Source organism: Eulemur rufifrons, chromosome 15 (assembly GCF_041146395.1).
Source record: "Eulemur rufifrons isolate Redbay chromosome 15, OSU_ERuf_1, whole genome shotgun sequence".
Taxonomy (NCBI): domain Eukaryota; kingdom Metazoa; phylum Chordata; class Mammalia; order Primates; family Lemuridae; genus Eulemur; species Eulemur rufifrons.
Genome location: NC_090997.1, coordinates 39,811,538 through 39,817,537, shown reverse-complemented (window position 1 = coordinate 39,817,537; position 6,000 = coordinate 39,811,538).

Here is a 6,000-nt window from a genome sequence, read left to right as displayed (position 1 = left end):
GTGTCATTTCAACAAATCCTTTGCAGTATTTCTGGGAAAAGCAGATACATTGGCATACTGTGTTCAAATGATAAATTTTTGACATAAGTATTTTAGGAAAAGGATTATAAACTTGTCCATTTGAAAACTATTTCTGCATAAAACAGCAAATTTTTATATTACGTAAATATCACTGAAAGGAAAGATTTCTGGTAAAAGTGGACCAATCCTGGTTACTTGGGATAAAGGCCTATTTTACCTTTGAGAAAGTTACTATGAACTTAACTATTGGGAATCTCACTGTTATTTGAGATGTTAGCCTCCAAATGGCTTGAAGAAATTGCAGAGTTGAAGGAAACTACAGTGAAAGTTCCAATTCGGTTAGAAGAAGAAAACCATGAAGCATAAAGGGGGGAAAATAGCAAATATTTCAAAAGAAGAACATTTTCTTCCAAGCTTTGTAGCCAAAGCTAACTTTGCTCCAAAGATCTCTCAGGCATGTGGCCTGTGGAACATCTATATTACTTACACTTTTATAAGTTGTTTGAAAAACTTTTAATATGATATCAACCTTGGTCAATCTATAGATGTCTGGTTTCCTAAAATAAACCCCAAACTAATTTTGAAGGTACCAATTCCTACTCCTTCCTTCTACTTTTTCATTGTTTTATATTGTCTTATATATTTATTGTCAATTTAATGAAAAATTTAAAACTATAAAGAAGCAGCCAAACACTATCCATTATCCCCCCACCGCAGACATAACTAAAATTAACTGTTTCCCTCCGACAAATCCCTCAACGTATTTGTCCTTATGTAACTGAGATCACACAAAATGAAAATGAAGTGTTTTCCTATATCATTCGAATATCTTTGTATTGATCATTTTGATGACTAAATGATATCTCGTGGTCTTCTAATGGTGAATCTTTAGTTTATTTTCAATTTTTGACTATAATACTGTAGTGAACATATTTTCATATATTATTTTCCACTTTGTGGCTTATTTCCTTTGAATAGATTTATAGAAAGAAGAAAAAGGCTTATGTATTCGCTCCAGGAGTTCATCCATCTTAAATTCTTGTATTGATGAATCAATGTACAAAGTCTGTCCAGAAAGTATCCAGCCATTGTTAATATTAAATATGAGTATGGTTTGCATAGCATCAATGTAACCCAGCCGAGGAGAATGGACTGGAATGCGCATGTGTGAACAATGATGTCTTCACTGTGCTAGGCAGTGGGGCACCAGACACCTGTTGAGTGAGCATGTGTTTGTGGCTGTCGTAGTCGAAATGACTGAGCGAGTAGAGAAACAAATCTGCATCAAATTTTGCGTTAAACTTGAACATTCCTCCGCGGAAACCGTGCGGATAATTCAGAAGACTTTCGGAGATTATGTAATGAGTGCAGTGCAAATAGAAGTGTGGCACAAACATTGCAAAGATGGTCAAGGATCTGTTGAAAGAGAGCCACCTTCTGGAAGGCCTGCAACAAGCAGAACACCTGAGAATGCTGAGTATGTATGGGTTAGGTTAAGAGACACTGGGAGAACTGTGTGAGGTCCCAAAGTGCCTACTTTAAAGAGGCCTGAGGTGTCATTGTCCTATATACAATGTTTCTGGTATCTTACATCTTCTTCAATAAATGTCTGTATTTTTCATATTACATGGCTGGATACTTTCGGAACAGACCTAGTATATCTTCAAATAATTTTTCAAGAGGGTATAGTTTGTATATTTTTTGATCTATGGATATCTGACAATCTCTGCTTGCCTTCATACATAAATGACTCTATAGCGATTACTTCATGGTCTTCTGATATTTAGTACTGCAGTGGTGAATTTTGATGTCAGCCTGAGTTTTATACCAAGATGCTTATAGGAGCTTTTTGGTGGGGGGCGGGGGGAAGAAAACTTTGCAAATCTAAAATTTTACAGGATGGGATAAGGTCCATTTCCATTGTTTTTTTTTTTTTTTTTTTTTTTCCCGAATTCACCTAGCCCTTTTGATTTGCATTTCTTGGTCTTTTTATACTTAAGAAAGAGTCTGCCTCAAGTATATCTTTCTTTATGCTCTGTCTCAATTATGATTTTTTTCTTCAGAAGTACATGCAATTCTTAGGCTGAATCTCCATTATCTGACCTCTGCATCATCATGTCCTTTAATATTTTATCTTTTTGCTTTGTAGTAATATTTTCAAGGGGTCCTCCACAGCACCAATTCAAATTTTTAACACTGTCACTTCTGTTCTTTGTTGCCTCCAATGCAAGTGTTAGTTTGTATCAATTAATTCTACTCTTACCTTTTTAGTTTTTCAGAACTCTTCCTTATGTCACCATCATGTAGTGGATATGCACATAGGTTCTTGAGTCACACTATACGTGTTCTAATCCGCATGTGCATGCATCCTTCACTCTCTCAGGTGTTAACTCAATTGAAACCTCTCAGTAAGGCCTTTCCTGGCCATCCTTTCAAAAATTGCAACATACTCCTAGACTCCCCATCCTCTTTCTCAAGTTTATTTTCCTACAAATCACTGATCACCATCTAACACATTTTATTTTTTACTTAGATCATTTGTATATTGCCTCTTCCCCCACCTATATTCCTGTACCTAATACAGGTTCTATTGTGAGCATGCAATAAATATTTTTTTAATAAATACATAAAGTAGTGACTAAATGAATTTCCAAGTGTCTTACATTGTACAAGTAAAAAGTCTTATTCCATCATACTTCAAAAGATTCTTAGTAAATATTAGCTGATCTGATTCTTTAAAGTAGACCAAAGAATTTTTTTAGGTTAGCCCCATTGTATAAAGTAACATTACTGTGTAAATTGAGCTATAGTATATAACTATACTATGTAATCACATCATGATATTGAGCCCTTAAAGGAAAGGAAAAAATATGTCTTGATAGAAAATACCTAACTAAAGAGGCACTTCTTCTGTTTCCCTATTTGATTTTAGTCTAGAGTTAATCTACCTTCGAATTAATATGATATTGCCCAGTCTAGGACTTTATTCTTTATTCATATCCTAAACCTAGAATTATCCTCAGAGTATCAAAATGTATTCGAAGACGTGGGACATGTAGAAGTATTTATGCCCCATGACAGTACACAGAGTTTCCCTCATGCTTTGCCTACTAAAATCCACAAGGGACAACAGGAAGAAAAAGGTCATTTTCTAAAAATAACATCATTCACTCTGAATGTCCATTCATTCTATTTATTCATTTTAGAATTTATTCAAAGCACACTTTTATTTTTGATTCACAAGAACTTTAATATGTTGGGACTTGGAAGATTAAATTTAACTTTTCTCATAGTACTCCACCCCTCACTTCAAGGTTTTGGCTCCAATGGCCAAACTAAACTACTGGTTAAACTCATGACATAAAGTGAGATTGTTGCCTTCAGGCTGATCCTAAGTGAGCAATACCACAATGCAAACCACTGAAGCTGCCATTCTTTTTTTTTTTTTTTTTTTTTTTTAATTCTGGGGAAAAAAAAAAAAAGGTTTGTGACAAGATTTTTCTGAGTAATAAAAAGTAGCCAAGAAGGCACTAACTGTTGATGGAAACTTTTTCCTTTTACTACAACTCACTATTTCTGGATCTTCATTATGACAAAAGTGTTCTTTCCTTTATTTGAAAAAAATATAAATGTCCATGTCATGAAATCTGGTTTAAAACTGAGAAGGTCTCAGATATATACAGTTGCAATATAAATGGGAAAGCTTCGGTGGGTTGATAGCTGCCATCATACCAAGAGGATTGAATGAGGTCTGAATGAAGGACAATTAAGAGTCAGTTGTATGTGAATATGCATGATGTGTATATGCAGATATCTGGATGTGTGTACGTTGTGTATATGTGCCTGCACTATAAAGAAAAAAATCTAAGACTGTCACAGAGATGAAGTATTTGAAAATCAAATCCAAAAAGGTAACATTTATCAAGCACTTATTCTGAACAGACAAGACGAAGAACTTTATGCACATTATCTCATTTAATCCTCATATTATCTTTTTGAATGCACTGGTATTATCTGTTTTACAGAAGAGCTTTGTATTAGTTTCCAAAGGCTACTGTAATAAAGTACCACAAACTTGGTGGCTTAAAATAACAGAAATTTGTTCTTTCACAGTTCTGAAGGCTAGAAGTCTGGAATCACAGTGTCAGCAGGGCCATGTCTCTCTGAAGGTTCTTGGGGAGGCTCTCTTCTGCCTTCTGGTGGCTGCCAGCAGTCCTCGGAATTCCTTGGCTTGTAGACGCATCCAATCCCTGCCTCCATCTTTACCCAGCATTCTCCTCATGTGTTTGTCCTCACATCTTCTCTGTGTGTGTGTCTCTTCTCTCCTTATAAAGACACTAGTCACATTGTATTTAGGGTTCACTCTACTCCAGTATGACTTTATTTTAACTTAACTAATTACAGCTACAAAGAGCCTATTTCCAAATAAGCTTACATTCCAAGGTTCCAGGAAGCACATGAATTTTTTATTCACAGGAAGGAGACAATTCAGCCCAATACAAGATTACTGAGATTCAAAAAGACCTCAGGTACCAGAATTACCAATTTAATAGTATAACATAAATATGTTTAAAGAAACAAAATGAGGGATTTAATATATGACTAGAGAACAAGATGTTATTAAAAACTGAAGAGACAGTCTTAAAAAAAATAAAAACATAAAGTAAAGCTTTAAATAAAAACTGTAACACAACACATAAAGTACTTAATGCACAACACATTAGATACAGCCAAAAATGAAATTAATTAACTAAATGTTTACCTTAAATTTTCTAGAATGTAGCACATATAAATAGACAAGTGTAAAATATGATAAAGAGCTAACAGACATGGAGAATAAAGTAGGAAAGTCCAACATACATTTAAGTATATGTGGAAAAGAGAAAATTAAGCAGACGAAACACTTAAAGGTATAATGGGCAAGAAATCATAAAACTAATAATTACTAATAGTTACAGGAAGGCCAATGGATCTCAAATAAGATAAATAAAACAAAAGCCACATTTAGGCATACCATATAATATCAAAAACAAAATCTTATGAGCAGCCAGAGAAGAAATACAGATCATCTCCAAATGAATGACAACTGATTCCTCCACAGCAATAGTGGAAGTGGGAAGAGAATCAAATAATAACTTCATCATGTTAATACAAAATAAATGTCAACCTAGAATCATTAGTGTTTACATGTTATATCTTTTTCCAATTTTTTCATCTTAAACTTTCCTATGTTTTCATATTTAAGACATATCTTTGTAAAACAGCAAATAATTGAGTTCTGTCAGGAAAATCAGCAAGAAAAAATCAAACAACCCTATCAAAAAGTGGGCAAATGACATGAATAGAAATTTCTCAAAAGAAGATATGAGAATGGCTAACAAACATATGAAAAAATGCTCAACATCCTTAATCATTAGGGAAATGCAAATCAAAACCACAATGAGATATCACTTAACCCCAGTGAGAATGGCCTTTATCAATAAAACCCAAAACAACACATGTTGGCGTGGATGTGGAGAGACAGGAACACTCATACACTGCTGGTGGGACTGCAAACTAGTGCAACCCCTGTGGAAAGCATTATGGAGGTATCTTAAACAGATTCAAGTAGACCTGCCATTCGATCCAGCAATCCCATTATTGGGCATATACCCAAAGGAAAAAAGGTCATTCTGTAACAAAGACACATGTACCCGAATGTTTATAGCAGCACAATTCACAATCGCAAAGATGTGGAAACAACCCAAATGCCCATCAATACATGATTGGATTAGTAAGCTGTGGTATATGTATACCATGGAATATTACTCAGCTATAAGAAATAATGAAGATACGACATCTCTATGGTTCTCCTGGAGAGAGTTGGAACACATTCTATTAAGTGAAGTATCCCAAGAATGGAAAAACAAGCATCACATGTACTCACCAGAAAATTGGTTTCCCTGATCTTCATCTAAATACACATCTGGGAACGACACC